Here is a 19,584-nt window from a genome sequence, read left to right as displayed (position 1 = left end):
TCTAAAATAACAAATGAATCAAATGAAAAACAAACACTTTGTGTAAGCCTACATTAGACCACTATATAAAGCTGGAGGGAAGAAAAAAGCCGTGGAGCATGGACCAACACAAAAGAGAAAATAAATTAAAAAAAGAAAAAAAGGCAATATCATTGAACAGAAATATACTGCTATCTATATTAATAACGCCATAGTGCTGTGACAAGCTAGGAATATTATCGCATCTGGTATCTATGAAATCTCTCAGCTGAGCAGGATAATAAAACAAATATTTGATAGCATCCAAAATAATCAGAAATTTACATGGGTGTCAAAATATGCAGGTGGTACCCACAGACAGCACCTCGGGTCTCATGTCTAAGAACCTTCTCCTACAATCTTGCATCACCAGGAAAAATCCAAAGTATTTGTCCTTTGAATAAAGCATCTCAGTGATGAAAAAATAAACAGAATATGAGTATGATCTTGCAAAAACATAAATGTAATTAACAAAGTATCTCTGATAGAAATACCCTCTCCAGAATTTTCCAGAAAATCAGACAAATTAGGGGAAATATATCCAGTTGTTTCTTGCGCAAATAAAAAGTTTTTGCTATTGGAGGAAGAGCTGGATCCAGAACCTGTAGGATCTTTTTCACGTAGGATTTAAATACTCCCCATCTCATCTATTTATAGGTACCATTTACACCCATGATACCTGTTCCCATTCACTCTCCTATCTTCAGGAGATATCTGTAGATACTTATTACCTACACATTCAATGTTCTTTATTTTACTATAATCTACAAGAGACTAACCTAGGAAAATGAAAAATATCAAATACTTATAAATAATAGGGATGTGCAGCTATAAATATTTGTTTTGGCTATTTTTTTTTTTTCAATTTTTCAGTTCAGTTCATGTTGTGGTCTGTGGACCCTTAGACTGCAGGTAACCACCATCGGCTGGCGGAGTCGTAAGAGCCAGAGACCCAACTGGAGCTTCGCCTATAGCAGCCCAGATTCTCCTCAGGTTGAGCCTTTAAGTTCTGGGACCAGCAAGTCTTAGGTGGGGGCCTCTGTGGATGGTCAGAAGATCCATAGAGGAGGCTAGATTGTGCAGGCAAAGTTGAGGGCAAGCTTGAGTCTAAGGCAGGTAGTGCTCTAGGATAGTCAGTGAGCAGGCTGTGGTCAGTGGCAGGCAGAGTTCAAGACGAGTCCAGGAAGCAAGCTTTCAAGGGAAAGCGGGATAGATAGGCAGGCAGGAAGGCATGGAGAAGACAGGTGGGACTTGGAACACAGTAGAACTGAAGAACTGACCAGATGAATTGAAGGACAAGGACAATGAAGACTATCATAACTGAAGACAAATGAAGACCAGGAACTGAAGATCAGATGAAAACCAGGAACTGAAGACAGGAACTTGGGAACACTGACAGGAATGCTGATGCAACTCACACTACAAGGACTGTAAGAGACCTGTGTTACGAGGAGTGGTGGACCCTTGCTGAGACAAGGTTGGCGCCACCTATAGAGGAAGACCCCGATAGATCCTCATCATCTGGAGGCGGATGCAGGCGATGGAGATCCAACCGGACTTTCACCTATATCAGCCCTTGTTCATCGCAGGTTGAGCCCTTGGGTGCCGGGGCCAGCAGGACTTAGGCATGGGTTTCAGATGAAGATGATCCTTGAAGGCAAGAGGCAGAGGCAAAGGTGGTGTTCCAGAGGTCAAGGCAGGTAGGAGGCAAGAGAATCCAGAAACGGGACAGAGGTTGAGGCAGGCGGCTAACAGAAGAGTAGACGAGCGAGCAGATGGTCAGGGCAGGCGGCAGACAAAGCAGAATCCAGGGATGAACCGAGTCAAAACCAGAAGAACCAACCGAGACGATCAGGAAAAGATGGAGCAGGATCAGGACAGATGAGGCAGACAAGGCAGGGTCAGGAACAGATGAGGCAACCAGCAGCTCTAAGGCAGAGTGAGACCTGTTGCAGAGGCAACTATCGCTTGCCAGGGTCAGGGTTAAATAGGTCCCCTGGCTGCCACGTATTCACAGAGGGCCGCGTCATTTCCTGCCGCTGGCCCTTCAAGAGTGGGGACATGGTGCACGCATGCACACCTAGGGGGCCAGGCGCAGGCCGAGTGTCAGATGGCTCCTTGCCATGCAGTGGAAGCAGGGCTGGAGGCGGCCTCCTGGGGACACCGGCAGGGATTCCCCGCTGCAACGAGGGAGGCCCCGGAGGTCCCTGGAGCGGCGGTAGGCAGCGCCGAATGTCCAGCGGCGCGACGGGTAACAACCTGTTGCCAAGGTGAAGACTGAAGAGAAGCAAGGCCTTTTTGTAGGCCAGAGGTGGTGAGGTCATCCGTGAGTGCCATGGAGAATTTCCAACTGCGGCCTTTTAAATCTGGCACCGTTGGGTGCGCTTGTGCCTAGGGAGAGCCAAGGAGAGTGCTGGTGGCGTCCTGCCATAAGTCATGTCAGAGGTGTCGGGGATGGAGGAACGTAGTGACCTGCCTCACAGTTGCACTGCTTTTCCTTCACAGTGCCGGGGGTCAATGCTGGTGGTCTGGGCCAGGAGGTAAGAACAGCGGTTCGCGGGAGAGATCTGCAGACCACCAAATGCAACAGTTGATTTCCTGAGCAGAAAAAAAAAGCATTAAAAAAACAATAAAACCCCAAACATAAAACCCCCAAAGAAGCCTTCCTGAAACCCTCTGAACCCCCTTCTACCCCCAAGAGAGCCTCAGATCCTGAGCCTACCCAGCTAGGCTGAGCCGAGTTCAGGAGAGGCCTCCCTGGGTCCTCTGACCTCTCTCTGTCAAGCAAAGAAGTCTGGGGCTTGGGCCTACTCAGCTGGGCCTCCCCAGGCATGGCCATATATCATAATGTCACTGACTGCACCTCAGGCAGGTGACAAAGTGAAGTCACTTCAGTACCTCTCTCCATGTGGCTGGAGACATAATCTGCAATTGATGGGGCAGAGGTAAACAATATCATTCCTGCCTTTTCCAACCTAAAAACCTCTTGGAAGGAGTATGAAGGGGGCAGGGAGGAGGAGGTCACTAGCCCTGGCAAATGGTTCTGTAGGGGTGGGTGTGAAAGGCCCGGGGAAGCCTCTATTTTTTTTTATTAACCGAAAATACCCAAAAATGATGTAAGAAAGCTTGAGGAGTAGTTGAAAGTTTGTCAGTTAAAATTCAATGCAAAAAATGTGTAGTTATGCCTTTGGGGTGAAGAAATTTGAAGGCGCGGTGCACAATAAGAGGTTGAAAAGCTGAAGTGCATCAGGAAAGAGATTTTGGGTCCATAGTGTCTGATGATCTTAAGGTAGCAAAATAGTGTGACAAGACAGGGGCCAGAGTCAGAGGGATGCTGGGGTGAAAAGGGAGGGACATAACTACCATCCAGTTTGAGGCTACTTTTTAAATCTTAATCACATATCCATTAGAGAGACATTTTCTGTAGACTTTTTTTCTTGTCTTCATTAGACTGTAAGCAGGGACTGTCTCTTATGTGTTTCTAATCCAGGGGTAGGGAAACCTTTTTGAATTTGTACTGGGGCCACATTACATGTTCTCAACGGCAACGGACTGGGGGTCCCCCTTGGAGCTCTTTGTCGGGGGGGGGGGGGGGGTGCGGGGGAAGAGGAGCAGGGGGAGGGGATTTCTCTTGGAGCTTATATCAAAGAATTTCTTCAGAAATTCTGTAATGCAGCATTACCATAAAACTATTACCAGTTTCAAAGTCAACTGGTACAGCGGCAAGCATATCCCAAGGCACAGTGAGAGGGATAAGGCAGCACCAACGGAGACATTTATTAGCCGTAACCAGCAACATGTATTTTTAGCCATAAAAAATATTAACAAAGCATGGATGCAAAACATTAAAATATTACATGCCTCTTAGGTTACTCACCAAGTCACTGTCCCAAATGAGGGTCCAGTATCACAATCAGTATTACGCTGCTGGTTCAGCTTACACACAGATGGTTTTTTTACGGAGAAAAAGCGGGCAGTGGTCGTGGGGAGGGAGCGAAAAGGGGATTAAATACCTCTTGCCAGCCTCACATACGGGACAGTGGAACTGCCGTTCTTCTCCCTTCTCCTCCCCTCCTGCAGCCATGTCTGCCATATGACTTCCTGTGAGGGTGGAACAGGCTCTTTTTTCCCCTCTGTCCTTACACGGTGCCCTGGGATTTGGAGGTCTGTGTAGGCGCCACTATAGGACTGGGGGGGAGGGGGTTAATCACAAAAATCTTCACCAAATACTAAGGAACTCCTTGACCCTGGGGGGTGGGGGGAGAGGTGCACTGCCAGTGCTGCGGTGATCCAGCGGAGCACCCATGGGAGCAGCAGGGGCCATCATCCCCTGAGAAGCAGGGAGCCGGCGGCACGAGAGAAGCAGCAGTGGTGGTGGTGGTGGGAGAGGGAGTGGCGCACGGTAATGGCTGAATGTGGGCAGCAGCAGCAGAACTTGCACTCCTCCTCCTCCTCACTGCTACTGCTGAAGAGAAGCGTTGGCCACCATCATCATCTTCTCCCACCTTGGGCAGGATGAAGTGCTGTCGGCGGGGTGGAGGCAATGCAGTTTCTGGGTGAGGTGGGCGGGACAGAAAGAAAGGGGCCGATGAGCCAGCTTTGTCCCATGGACCGTAGTCTGTCCACTCCTGCCATAATCCAAAACATTGGTTATTTGTAATAAAAGTGCTACCAAGAAGTTTCAAAATAATCCTGAAGTTTGATTGACTTACAGTAATTCCATATGCAAAGGGCTAAAGTAATTCTTAATTGGTATTAATTCTGTGTGTGTGTGTGTATGGAGGCATACTTTAAAATAATTTCTGCTTTAGGGGTTAATCAGACTGAGACGTAAGCTTAGCACTCTGCTACTTGAAGGTAATTAACTTTATAATTAATTGGAACTGACTTTAATTAACTACAGAAGAGAACACAAGTAAGAAATTGCCTAAAATAGAAGTGCCTTACAGATGATAGATTGAGGAAGGCAGAAAGGCCTCATTTAACTTTGTGGAATGAATATTCATGTCCAGGGGAAGTTCCACATTTCCATACCTGGGTCACCTATAATGAGCCAGAAGTACTTTCGCCGGTCACTATGGTGATCGAACACATTGCCATAGTAACTGCAGCAGCCCTTCCCTGGAAACAAGATTACAATCTCAACAGCTGGAAAAGGCTGAAGGTTTGGGCAAAGGCACACACCGATACCCTTTCATTTGCCAAACCCACTCTTGCAGCACATCTGTCTTTCCTGACTTTCCTTTGTGTTGAGGAGGGGGCTTTCTGCTTGTATACAGGATGATTTCAGCTTTACAGTACTGAAAGCGCAGTGCGTGGAGTGAGTGTGTGTGTGGGTGGGTGGGTGGTGGCGTAGGGTGAGGAGGACGGAGAGGGGGATGTTTGCCTTAGGGTCTTTTAGATATTTTCTTGGGAAGATTAGAAAATGGTCACATCTCCTTGTAGCGAGCAATTAAAAAAAAAATTCCTATTATTTTTTTGCCTGGATGCATTGTTTCTTGCCTTGTAAAGAAACTTGTATTATTTAATATGTTAGCTTCTTTAACTGGAGCTACTACCCAGTCAATGGCAGGATGACTGAGGCACCTTGGACTGTACAACCTGAAATGTAATCATATGTGAGCAGAGTGCCAATATTATGCCTACGGCTTTCTGTACTGAATGGAAATGGCTAGTCATTTTTTTTTTTTTATTTCAGAATATGGGATGTCTTTAGCAATGAGGGACTGCTGGCAACCCTTACTGTGAGGCAGATCTTCTGCAGAGAACCAAGAAGAAAGAATCACTTGCTGATAACTATATCACTTGGAAAATACATTTATACCCATTTGAAATCAGACTAGTGAAAATGCATCCAGGACAGATCTATAGCAGAGCAAATTTGTGCTGAGAGCCAGCAAGAACGTGCATTAATTACCTAGAACTTGGCAGTTCTGTTGCCAAGGATTAATCATCCCTATAGACACAATATTTTCTCTCTGCTGGATCTAGATAATCCATTCTCTAAAACAAGAGTACTAAGTTCATTTACCAATGTCTGAAGTGCCTTTGCAGTTTCTTAGTATAAGCAAGCACAGCAGTCTGCCCTTATACAGTGTGGTTCTCCTGATGATCCCCTGGCAATGGACATCAAATACAGAAATCTGAAAAGACAATTTTTCATAACAATTATTTGGGCAAGAGGCAGGTAACATTCGCTGGACTGGATGACACGAGGACCTGTTTCTGTTGCCCAAACTATGCAAAAGCTTCTATTACTATCACCACCAAACTATAACTGGGCAGACTGAGGCCCAAGGAAACAAAGTGAAAAATAATGAATCCCAATGCAACCCCCTCTTGGGTTGAGGTCCCTTAATGCAGGGGGTCACGGATTCCCAGGGCCACACTCTCTGTCCCGGGCTTTCCCCATTTACTCTGCAGTAGTCAGCCACTGGAAAGTCCAGCTGGAGGGGAGGAGAATCCTCCGGGGACCTAGGCTCTCGTGGGTATGTACCTTGCACAGTCTCTTTCTCCACTCAGCCTCTCTCCCATAATACTCCCACTTGTAGGATCAGCAGGCTGGTTCTCAGGTGGGAAGAAAGCAGGCAGAGACTTGGAGTGGTGCTCAAACAAGAAAATATTTCACTGCAACTTAAAAAATAGAACCCAGGCAAGAAAAGCAAAAATAAATCATCATAAGAAAATTAAGAATGATAACTCAAGTGTTCAGCCTCTGAATCAGTGTCCAAAGCCCTGTCAATGTCCTTCCCCAGTGACAGGAAAGAAAAAAAATCTCTCTTTTCCACAAATGGCAGGGAGATGGTAATAAAAAAAAACCTCCCTCCAGGTAGAACACCCCCTTTCAACAAACAGCTCTCCAAAAATGTGTTTTTACTCTGGAGAATCCACTTACTCCACTTTCAGTGGGCGGAGGAGGCGATGCAGAACCCTGGTCCTAGTAACTCTGCTTTTGCTAAGCACAGAGCGCAGGGTCCATAATCCAGTTCCCTCAGATAGGGGGCTCTGCCCTTCTGAGCTGGGATCTGGCAGAAAAATAGACAACTCTCTTAAAGCAAAAATCCTTTCTGTTCTTCTCTTCTTCCACAAGTCAGAACCCTCCAGATCTGTGAAGGCTCTTGTAGGGCTTCTGCCCTTGAAAAGATCCCACTGGTGCAGGCTGATAGGGCCTACAGAGATCCACTTTCAAAACTTAATTCGAGCTTAAACCAAGAACTACATCTAACCAAGCCTAGGAATGCTCAACTCCAGTTTATATAGGGAAGCAGGGACCAATCCCAAAAACAGAGGGAATGGCCAAAACCTAGGGAGGATCTAAAAATGCAAAATCTCCTGATAACTGCAAAAAGAAAAAAAAGTTTGGTAATATTGGAATGAACGTGGAATAGGCTTTGTTCCATAATTGACTGTTAACTATGGAATTGTTTCCCTAAGTTGCTGCAAGTTTGGAAAGATTGCTTGCTGTACAGGAAGCAGACAAAGGCGTAGTTTTTCTTCAGGCCTTCCCAAAGATTAGTTGGGCAGAATAATAGGGATGTGAATTCATTTTTCATGAATACAAAAAATGCAACAAATGAGGCCATTTTTGCTTCATTCTGAAAGGAATGAACCAAAAACAGCTTGTGCTAAAAATGCCCCAAATGTTTTAGGTATTTTTGTTTTTGTTGCATTTTTAGTCATTAAAAAACCCCAGCCCTCCAATGGCCTGGTGCAGTGACCTAGCCCTGGGCTGAACCCAGTGTCATGGCCTAACTCTGGGCTGGGACTAGCAACATGGTCTTACCCTAGACCTGGTCCAGCACCATAGCCTAGCCTGGACCAGGCCTGGCAATAAGGGCTAGCTCTGAGCTGGGCTCGGCATCAAGGCCTAGGCCCAGTATCAAGTTCTAGGCTCAATTGGCCTGGCACCGAGGCTTGGTCAAAAGCCAAGTCTGGTGCCGAAGCCTAGACCCAGAGTCAAAGCTTAGGCCTGCTGCCAAAGCTGAGCCCCTGCTGAGTTAGGTGCCAAGGCCTAGGACCCATCCCGGTGCAGGGACCTGGTGCTGAGACCTAGCCCTGGTGTCAGGGCCCAGCCCTAAAGTCTGTCCCTAGTGCTAAGGCCTAGGCCCAGAACCAGGGCCTGGTGATGAGACCTGGTGCAGAAGCTCGCCACAAAGGACTGGTCCCTGTGCCGAGGTCTAGGCCCCAGTCTGGCACCAGGGCCTGGCTCTGAGGCCTGGTCCCAGTGCTGAGGCCCAACAGGAGTCCCAGTGCCGAGGCCTGGGCCCAGTAAGGGCCCAACACAAGGTCTAATCCCCACCAAGCACTGGAGCCTGTCCTAGCACATCATCCAGTGCAGAGGCCTAGGCCCTGCATTGAGCCCTAGTCCAAATGTTGAATCCTAGACCTGGTCCAGGGCCAGTCCTGAGGCCTTGGCCTGGGTTGAGCCTGGTGCCAAAGTCTAGGCACCATCTTGGCAGAAGGGCCTGGAACTTAGATCTAGTACTGGCACCAAGGCCTAAGCCTAATCCTGGAGCAAAGGCCTATGCCCAGGAGCACCGTGTTCATACCAAATGGCATCACAATCTTCATTTTGTATATCCACTTTTGTTCCATTTGTTTAAAAACTGGTCTTTGTTACTGCCTCAGATGGATGGTGATAACATTTGGGATGAACACAAAAATAGACTGGTCAGCATTTTTGTAATGTTTTCTATCAAAAATCTTTATATTCATATGTTTTTTCACCTGGAGTACTTTTTGTTTGCCATATGATTGGTTGTAGATATCATATGATGGGGGTATGATTTTCCAAAGGGACACTGAAGGTAAATAAAGTTTTGTTTGCATTGAATCAGTACCCTGATGTCAGTTTCAGTTTGAACAGGACCCCTGAAGTAGCTTGCAAAACACTATTGTAGGGACCCATTGCTGCAATACATTTTCTTTAATACAAGCTAAGGACTTTTTAAATTTAAAATGATGTTCGTGGATTAACAGTGATTGACATTGGTTAAGAAGACGGCAACTTCCAAGTTTTATTATGGATGTTTAATTTAGTTCATTATTTGTCTACGAAGAATAACTGGAATGAAAAAACAATGTTTGAAGTTCAATGTGCATTTATTTAAGTTAGATATTACATATTGGACTTAAGATTTGGCAAATGATGAAAGGTGGTGGAATCCTCAGTAGATAATTTATCTGAGGTTTGTGTTTGATGCTGATACTTCATTAATTTTGAAAGATATTTTTGGTTATCTTAAAATAAAATTAGGTGGATTCCCTTCAGTTTTTGGACATTACTTATTCACATTAGCCCAAATTTTCAAAGCGCTGTGCGCACAAAATCACCAGATTATGCGCATTTGTAATGCTGGCGCATGCACACATGTTATTTTGCATAGCCGGTAGTTGTATGCGCATGTATAATCGCATGCACAAACACGCATGCGTCAAAAGGGTGTGTCAGTGGCATGTCAAGGCGTGTCGGGGCGGACACTACACATATGCGCAATTGATGAATTTTATAAGGGCTGCCCGCTTATGAGACAGTGCGTTCAGGCAAACACAGGCGCGTATATTTTCTACTGCATGTATATGCGAGCTACTGCAAACTTTCAATTTTGCTTGGTTGTTTTCTGTTGGTTTGCCTCCTCGCTCTGGGTTACTGCATGCAAGAGCAGGGCAGAAGGCGGGAGGGAGTGTTTCTAGGACTTATTGACGTAAACTGGGAAAGTGGCAGGGAATAATATATTGCTAGCAGGTTTAAGGCAGGGAATAAGATTTTCATGTATGCACTGGTGCTTTTGTTATAACATAGGGATGAGACAGAAACAGGAGGTGAGAAATCAGTGTTGTACCTACTGCTATTGAGGGGAATATTCATAATTGGTGTATCTTTTCAACATTATGCTTACAATAGCTGCATGGGTACTCAGATCAATAGGGCTCAGAAGAGAAAGAGAGAGGAGGAGAAGAAGAAGAATGCAGAGGAGGAGGAGGTACCCCTTACACAGAGTTTACAGGGCTTGGATACAGTTTCTGGATCTGTCTGAGGAAGTTCAGATTTAACAAGAAAACAACAAGGTTCAGATTTAACAAGAAAACCATACAGTACCTATATCAACTGTTAGAGCCAGAACTACAACCTACCACACAAAGGGGCCATGCCTTGCCAGTACATGTGAAGGTCACAACTGGCCTAGCCTTTTTTGCTACCAACACCTTCCAAGCCCCTCTAGGAATCACATCTGGAATTACTCAGTCTGCCACCTCTAGGTGTCTAGAGCAAGTCATGGCTGCCTTGCTCAGGAAAACACAACACTTTATATCTTTCCCTTGCAGAAGACAGCAACAACACAAATTAATGACAGATTTTTATCAAATTGCATGCTTCCCCTTGGGGTTTTAAAGGGTCACGTGCGTATATTACGTATGTAACCCTTTGAAAATCTACCCCAATATGTTTAAGTGCTCTCCACTTTTCAAAATGCTTGCTCGTGTACTTGTGTTGCCCCGCCTTGATCCGGACAATGAATTACCCCTATGCTTGGGGTGAGGAGTATCACATGAGAACCTAAATTTACTAATATTTATTTATTTAACACTTTTTTATACCGACCTTCATAGTATCTTTGGGTTCATAGCCTAAGTGGGTGATGAGACACAGTCCCTGTCACCTCGATAACACAATTCTGTGCTCTTCCCAAACAACCTCTCACTTGTGGCACCACAGACCAGATAAAATCATCACACCAGAATAAAACAGTAATTAACCATTTTACTAGTACTGTGTTAGTAGATAGTAAATACAACCAGAAATGGGAAAAGTATAGTAGCAAAGTATAATATAAACTTGTAGTTTTCTTTTTTTATACGAAGCAATGCAAAAATAACACTGGGTATGGCCTGTTAACCAGGGCAACCAACATACTGATATGGATAGAAAAAAAATTGATGATCTTCCAGTAGAAATCTATGAAAATATATGGGAGGGGGAGGAGCCAAGATGGCGATTTGAACAGCTGCACTGCTTCTGTTCACTCCTACGATTTCTTGAAAATGTTTTCCTAATTTGGATTACCAATGCCTCCAAAGAGGAAAGGGAGAGTGAAGATCTACCCCTCAAGCCCCACGATCCCTGCTGGTCAGAAAATGATTCTGCAGTGCACCGGGAATGACTGTGAAACTCGGGGTGAGAGATCCGGCAGTTGAGGCGGATGGAGGAGAGCCTGCCCTGACCTTGGAAGAAGTCTCTCTCAGTCCCTTAGATAATCATCCACCGCCGGCTGTGCGGGAGGCCTTGACGCCGTGCTCGGGCTGGAATCCCAAAGATGCAACCCATGCTTCAGAGGAGGAGGGAGCTGTGTTGGGTGGCCGACCCCATGCTGAGCTCCTGGAGGAATGATGGGAGCGACTCCAGCTTTTTTAAATTTGGAAGGGGAGAAGAATCAGGCAACAGGAGGAGGTGAGAGGCCTGAAATTGATTCCCCTCCCATTCCCGGAGTAATTTTGGTATTGCAGAAACCCGCGGTGGTCACTCTAGATTCCCTTTGGGACCTTACATCAGCAATGGCTAAAACATTTTCCGACTGTTCCCTGAAAATTAACTCTTTATCACAGCAAATGGATACAATGTGTAAGAACAGTGATCTCCATCGTCAGGAAGCTTTGGAAAAATGTAAGAGTATGGAATGTGAATTACATCATGTTAAAGCAGTGCAGTGCAGTACACCATTATTCAAGACTGTGGAGCAATAAATAGGAAGGTAGAATTTATTGAAAATGCTTTGAGACATTTAAATCCGCGAGTGTTAAATTTTCCCAGGGTTGGGGAAACACTCCAGGCTTTACTGTTAGATGATATTTCCTTGAAGTGTTGGACTATGCGATAGAATCGGCTCCCCCACACGGACAAAGTTTATTTTTTGCCGACTGGAGTTAACACGCAATCTCAAGCTATTCTGATCGATTTAGAGAATCTAACTGGCTTTCTAGAATCATCGAATTATGAAATAGTTGAAAGAGCCACTCTTTTGATATCTTTTTTTCAATGAGAAAGGTTTGAGTGATGTAATTAGGACCTATTTTAAGAAATCCAATATTCTCTTCATGGGTCAAAAAATTAGGATTTTTCCTGATTTGACCAAATCTACCCAGCTGAAAAGGAAAGGCTTTTTGGCCTTGCACCAGGAAACCTTAGCCTTGGGAGCGACCTTTTTTCTAAGGTTCCCTTGCAAATGCATTATTAAGTACAATAGAGATAATTATAGTTTTTTTCTGCCCGAACAGTTAAAGAGTTTTATTGATTCCAAGAAGGTCTTGCTACATGTTAGCAGTATCTAGATATTAGGGGTGTGCATTCGGATTGACCGCATTAGTAAAACGCAACTCATATTTTTTTTTTACTTAAAAAATTGATTCGACATAAACGATCGGATTTCCCACATATCGAACATAGATATGTTCGATATGTGGGAAATCGCGATTGTTGAGCCAAAATAAAAATTTAAACCCCCTCACCCTCCTTAATCCCCCCCCCAGACTTACCACAACTCCCTGGTGATCGAGCGAGGAGTGAGGACGCCATTTCTGCAATCCTTGGCGAGAAGCATGTGACGTCGGCGGCACGTCGAGTGACGCCGGCGTCACGTGATTCCCGGCTCGTTCGCGCCGGACGGCTCGTTCGGCCCAAAAAGAACTTTTGGCCAGCTTGAGGGGGTCAGGAGGCCCCCCCAAGCTGGCCAAAAGTTCTTTTTGGGCCGAACGAGCCGTCCGGCGCGAACTCGCCGGGAATCACATGACGCCGCGTCACTCGACGTGCCACCGACGTCACATGCTTCTCGCCAAGGATTGCAGAAATGACGTCCTCACTCCTCGCTCGATCACCAGGGAGTTGTGGTAAGTCTGGGGGGGGGATTAAGGAGGGTGAGGGGGTTTAAATTTTTTTTTTGCACATATGTACATATACCCAACTCATTGGATTTTTTTTATGTCCATATTGGCCGCAAGTGGGACCCCCTTTCGGACATAAAAAATATGAACATAAAATTTTGCTCTGCACATCCCTACTAGATATGTCCCATCATATTGTGAAGTAAAATCGTATAGAGTTATGCCCTTTCCTCAGCTGGATTTCCCTATAGTTTTAGTCTCCTCATTTGCTCAATGCTATCTCCCACCCCCCTATATTATGTGATCTAATGGGTACTTAAAATAGAAGAGAATGTTTCTCGATATCTAGTTTCTTTTCTTTTTTTGTTTCATAATGTTTCTAAGTGAAATACCATATTGCTGTACAAAGTGGATACTTTGAAATTGAATAAATTAATAAAGGTTACATTTAAAAAAAAAAGAAATCTATGAAAATGTAAAATATTTGAAGAGTTTACTAAAAAAAAAAATTATTATAGAGATATAAATTTTCATCATGCCAATGCCTTTTTGTCTTTTTTTATGTTTTATATTTAGTCCATATCATATTCCTAACAGATTTTGTCCTCACTACAGGCTCTCAGACTGAGCATGAACTCACGAAAGCACAATAAAAGGTGAATTTTCAAACATTGCATGCATAAAAATGAGTACTCGCATGCATAAAAGAACATACATGCGAGTACATGGCATTTTAAAAACCATACCAAAACTGCATAACTTAGGGTCTGGGAGAAAGTAGGGCAGGCCATTTACACAAGTTTCTGTTTTACAACCTGACAGAGCGATGCGCATAAGTCTTTTACTTGCCCATATTCACTTCTGCTCAGTATCTGGTGTAAATGAGCATAAACATCTTGAAAATGAAAAAATGACCAGGTAGGAGGTCTGGGTGACATGGGGGAACTTTAGACTGAATTGCCAGGAGGTTCATGAGCTGCAGATGGACTGGGCAAACTGGTAGATTAATTGGTAAAACTGGTTATTTCATTGGCAGGCGCATGTTATAAAATCTCCTGACTTCTGTGTCTAAAAGCTGACTTATTGGGGGGGGGGGGGGGGGCCATAAAAGAATCTCATTAACTCAGTAAAATCTACTTGTGCATCCTTTTAAAATTTAAAGTACAAATATCATTTGCACACACTTATCCTGCTAAATTCCAACTTATCCATCTAAATAATGCCTTTGCCGCTACTTGGCCAAATGTGAACTTATCCAGCTATGTTGTGTTTTATTTGGCTAAGTAGCAGCAGGTGCTATTTAGCTGGATAAGTCTGAAAAGCACTACTTGTCTAAGCAGCAGTTTTGGACTTATCTGGCAAAGTGACGCTACTTAGCCAGATAAATCGGCAGTTATCCAGATAAGTCCGAACTTAGTTGCGATGGAGAAGGTACATAGAAGGGCAACCAAAATGATAAAGGGGATGGAACAGCTCCCCTATGAGGAAAGGCTGAAGAGGTTAGGGCTGTTCAGCTTGGAGAAGAGACGGCTGAGGGGGGATATGATAGAGGTCTTTAAGATCACGAGAGGTCTTGAACGAGTAGATGTGACTCGGTTATTTACACTTTCGAATAATAGAAGGACTAGGGGGCATTCCATGAAATTAGCATGTGGCACATTTAAAACTAATCTGAGACAATTCTTTTTCACTCCACGCACAATAAAGCTCTGGAATTTGTTGCCAGAGGATATGGTTAGTGCAGTTAGTGTAGCTGGGTTCAAAAAAGGTTTGGATAAATTCTTGGAGGAGAAGTCCATTAATGGCTATTAATCAAGTTTACCTAGGGAATAGCCACTGCTATTAATTGCATCAGTAGCTTAGGATTTTCTTAGTGTTTGGGCAATTGCCAGGCTCTTGTGGCCTGGTTTGGCCTCTGTTGGAAACAGGATGCTGGGCTTGATGGACCTTTGGTCTGACCCAGCATGGCAATTTCTTATGTTCTTATGTGCAGCTTGTGATTTTTACATGTGTCAGCATTTGTGCATTCATATGCACTCGTATTTTATAACCTGTACATATCTTTTCCATACAGGTTATATGCAACTGTAAATAAGTGCATGAGAATAGGTTTGAAAGTTGTTCTCTAAAAGGTGAATTTTAAAAGTCCAACGCACATCAATTAGGGGATGCACGCTGAGCGGATTTTGAAAGCCACAGTTGTGTGTTGCACGCACAACTAGGAACTTCTCAAAAAGGGACAGGGCGTGGTTTTGATGGGGCATGGGTGGTATATTTGCACCGAGGTCCCCGCCATGTAACTTTACTTCTGCTATGGATGACGTGTAAGTAAAAAAAAGAGGGGTATAAAGGGTCTGGGGTAACTGGGTAGTGTACAGACTATCAAACCAGGAGACTTTGGAGGACCTAATTATAACTGGGCAAACTGGGGAGGAGCTGGTAAAACAGAGAATGGCTTTGCCGTGCATCCCTTTTAAAATTTCCCCACTTAAAACAGTAGTAGTGGCTTTTGTGCACACAGGCACGCGTCCACTTAAAACTGGGCCCACTTGTGTGCACGACTAGGCTATTTTAGAACATGTGCGCATGTATGCATGTATGTTATAAAGTAGTCATGTCTCTGGGCACGGGCCAACGAACGCGCGCACATGTGTGCCCGCATACCAGTTTAAAAGTTACCGTCCCTGTGTACTTACTCTGTAGCAGACACTAACCAGTAACTTCCAGCTCTTTTTTTTTAGAATAGTTTAGAAAGCAGAATAATAGACCCATTGCCTTGCTGTGTAATAGGCTGCTGCATCAGGTCATCGTCTCCTGTTTTGGGACTGCTGTACTTTAAGAGAATCAATATGCTTATGATACAGCACTTTACTGTTCACTACGCACCAAATTCAAGGAATTATTTTGGGTGTGTATCTCACGTACAGTGATTTATGCCCCAACATACTCAAATAAACTAACCTGACACTTCAAATCAGCTTTTTCTGCCATATAATACTTTTCTATACGTTGGTCATGACTATTTCGATCAAGACAAAGAGGTTATATATGGGAAACAAAATCTCATGTTCAGTATCCGATGATATACTGCAGACCTACCAATATCCTATCAATGAGCAAGATCTCTATTTAGTAAGACTTACTTTGTTTATATACACAAACTGGGGTAGATTTTAAAAGAAGAATGTGCATATGTACACCCGATTTTATAACATGTACGCGCAGTTGTGCACCCCCTTGAGCGTGCCGAGCCGCACTGCCTTCCCCCGTTCCCTCCCCCCACCCCACCCCACCCCACCTTCCCTTCCCTTACCTCCCCCGTCCTTTCCCCCCTACCTTTTCCTTTGCTTTTTTTTTTTAATCTCCAAACTTACTTCAGCCCTGACCCCTGCCCCGCCCCGTCCCCTTTTGCAAACCCCAGGACTTACACGCGTCCCGGGGCTTTATGCGCATTGCCAGGCCTTTTAAAAATAGGCCCGGCATGCATAACCCTTTTAAAATCCGGCCCTATATTAACTAGGGGCACCTGATAATCCCAGAAGACCTCTAGAGCACATTCCTACAAATATTCATACCTGCTGCAACATAAAGCAGAGTGAATCCAATGAAACGTGCTGTGGGGGGCTATGAACTTTGTCTAGAAATTATATATAAAACATGTGGGAAAAGACAGTAGAATGGTAATATTGTGTAACTCTATACTTGTTTTTATAGTAGATACTTAATATGTTTTTACATTTTCATTGATATTATTTACTGTAGGTTTATCAGGCTGTTACTGTCTCCTGGCTCATAAACCGGTTAGACCCTTAGGTCGAATTGCAAATTATTTCAAGTAATCTGTTTGTACTGTAATTAATTGAGAAGATATGTAAAGAACTGAGATTGATGTAACAATTAAAGGCAGCAGTGGAAATGAAACATATCACTCAGCAAAGTCAACGGTATTCAGAAAGAAAAACAAAGTCATCAATCAAAACCACAGCTGAAAGCCCAAATTATTAGTATGTGTGCATTCATAAGCATGTTTTGTGAGTAATTCATATGAAAAGAATACTAAATACAATACTATGCAGCAATCGGGGATGTGATTTAATAATCATGTAATCCCTAGGGACCAGCAGGCTGCCTGCCTACAGCACGAGTTTAAGTCTAAATCGCACACAACTGAGATTCCAATATATTCCGTACTTCTCAGTGAATTCTAGATATTACTCAACCAAGACAAAGGTAAAGGAGGGCAGAGGGTTCATGAGATGGATTTTACAGTTATTGTTTACATTTTTTAAATGGACAAAGTAAACCCTCTGCTGGATAATACCAAATAATAATGATAATGATGTTGGATTTGCAATAGTCGGATGGCGTAGGGCAGTGTTGCATGTGACACAAAGGACCCAAATTCAGGCCCAGCAGCAATCAGGAGCTGAGTTTGATATGGTAGAGATGCATCTGGGCAGGGTTGGCAACTGCCCACTGCAGGAGTGACCGACCCTACCTGCAAAAAAGCTCAGCAACTTCTCTCTCTAACCACTGCTCTTTATGGAGAGAGGACACCTCCTTCTGATGTCATTCACCAAGGCCAGGATGAGGATTTAAACAGTTCAGCGACTTCTCACTCTCCCCCAGGTGACTTCTAGCTTTATCTTGATACCCCTTTCTCCATACGTTTATGCTCCGTTTTTTTGAATGCTGCAAGGTTTATTTTTATCAAACATGAATTCAAATATGAAACTGTAAATTATAAACCTGCTACTGTAACCTGTCATTTATAATAGCCTCAGTACCTGAAGACTGATTTTTTTTTTTCAGAAATAGTTTTTATTTCCGTGATGGGACATAGCATATCACAAAACAACCCAATATCACAAAATAAAACAACAGAACGTAAAGCATTTCTCATGGCATAATGTTTAAACTAGGGATGTGAATCGGGTGCTCGATCGTTTGCGCTTTCAGGTTCGTCTGGCTGCGGGAAAATCTTGTTTTCCCACGGATCGGCATTTTTTAAAATGGAAAATCGTGTTTTGGCTTAGTGCGCGCTTACTCCCGATTTTGTTAGCATGCACTAACAAAAAATTAAAAAAGTAACAAAAAATAACAAAATAAACCCGAAAAATGATTTTCACGAAAATTCGGGGGAAAAAATGTTCGTTTCGCTTTTTAACCGATATATAACGAATTAAGAAATATCTTATGATATTTCAATTCATTATAAAAATGATTCACATCCCTAGTTTAAACCCACTCACCAGCAAATTTTAATATTTTATCATCCCGCTTTCATTCTTCCTTTACCCACTCAAACTCACTCCAAGAAGAGATTTGGGCAACGTTCTCTCAACCTAGCTTGTTGTTGCCCAGGTAGAGTGTCCATCAAGCTAGGTTGAGAGAACGTTGCCCAAATCTTTTCTTGGAGAGTGTCCTCACTCCGACGGCCAGCAAATCTTCACTAGAGACCACTGTTCTTTCCGTAGGTCTCATGTTGAATGTGAAAGTGGCCCACAACCCCCTACGCTCATACCTAATCCCCACCTCGAGTTACTAGGTGGCCCTCCCATAGGGATACAAATACCTGTCTAGGGCATAGGCACTATAGGATGGCTCTCTCTCTCTCTCTTTCTCTCTCTCTCTCTCTCTCTCTCTCTCTCTGACAACCAGCAGATTAAAAAAAACATGTAAAAAGTATTTTTTCACTCAGCACATAATCAAGCTTTGGAATTTGTTGCCAGAAGATATGGTCATGGTGACTAGCATAGCTGGGTTTAAGAGAGGTTTAGACAAGTTCCTGGAAAAAAAGCCCATAAACTATTATGAGCTAGGTAGACTTGGGAACCATCACTTATCTCTGGGAATGAGGAACAAGAAAGATCTACTTTTTGGAATTTACTGGGTACATGTGATCTGAACTGGCTACTGTCAGAGACAGGATAACGGGCTCGATGGCAGGGACGGATTTAGGTTTGTGTCACCTCTAGGCACTATTGGTGGTATCGCCCTCCCACCCTAGGTAGGACATTACCAATGAAATTAATACTGACCAACTCAAAACAGAAATAAAGTAATGGTATGTCTCTACCTTTTCTATTTCATGGCACACTTTCATGTTTGCTCAAACCATGTGGTACACCAAATCAAATTTTGCACATCCTATTAGGGAAACAAAATAAGCCAAGTGACTCTAGATTCCTATACAAAACTACTCGCTAACAGAATACCTCACTGTGGTCAGACATGCAGAACACAGATAGACCCTCACCAGAATAAATACAGAATAAAGTTACCATAAACTATATATAGAAATGTGCAGGCAAAAACTGAACTGGAAACTGCAAGAAGCCTGACTCTGTATGCAGTGCACATACAATGGAAAAACAGAAGCATAACTATTTCTCATAAAACAATAATAAAATGAAAAAATAAAAAAATAAAAAGCATCAAACATAATAATAAAACTATACTACTACAAATATTTAAAAACTGATAAATTTAACTAGTAATTAGAAATTCATAAAAATGTTTAAACATCTCACAAATACCAATAACATATTTCAAAATAGCAAAAATATCAAGTCGGTAATTTCCTAATTTCTTTTTAGATCTCTCTTCTCGTTCTGTTTCTTCTCCTACTGTCTTCTTCCCTTTCTCCCTCCCTCCCTCCCACACACACACACAAACACACACATAGAG

The 19,584-nt window shown here is 43.5% G+C and overlaps 1 long non-coding RNA gene across 1 annotated transcript; it reads right to left on the bottom strand.

The window, feature by feature from the left end:
- Positions 1-3,861: 3,861 nt before the first annotated feature.
- Positions 3,862-6,760, bottom strand: LOC115088496. The gene is made up of 3 exons (XR_003855794.1): positions 6,515-6,760; positions 6,050-6,161; positions 3,862-4,646 (listed from the first exon to the last, which is right to left on the bottom strand). It is a non-coding gene; the product is annotated as an uncharacterized LOC115088496 (long non-coding RNA).
- Between the last annotated feature and the right edge of the window lie 12,824 nt (positions 6,761-19,584).

This window comes from Rhinatrema bivittatum, chromosome 3 (assembly GCF_901001135.1).
Source record: "Rhinatrema bivittatum chromosome 3, aRhiBiv1.1, whole genome shotgun sequence".
Lineage (NCBI taxonomy): Eukaryota > Metazoa > Chordata > Amphibia > Gymnophiona > Rhinatrematidae > Rhinatrema > Rhinatrema bivittatum.
Note: the sequence above shows the minus strand (reverse complement) of the source record. Positions and strands in the feature narration are given on the sequence as shown.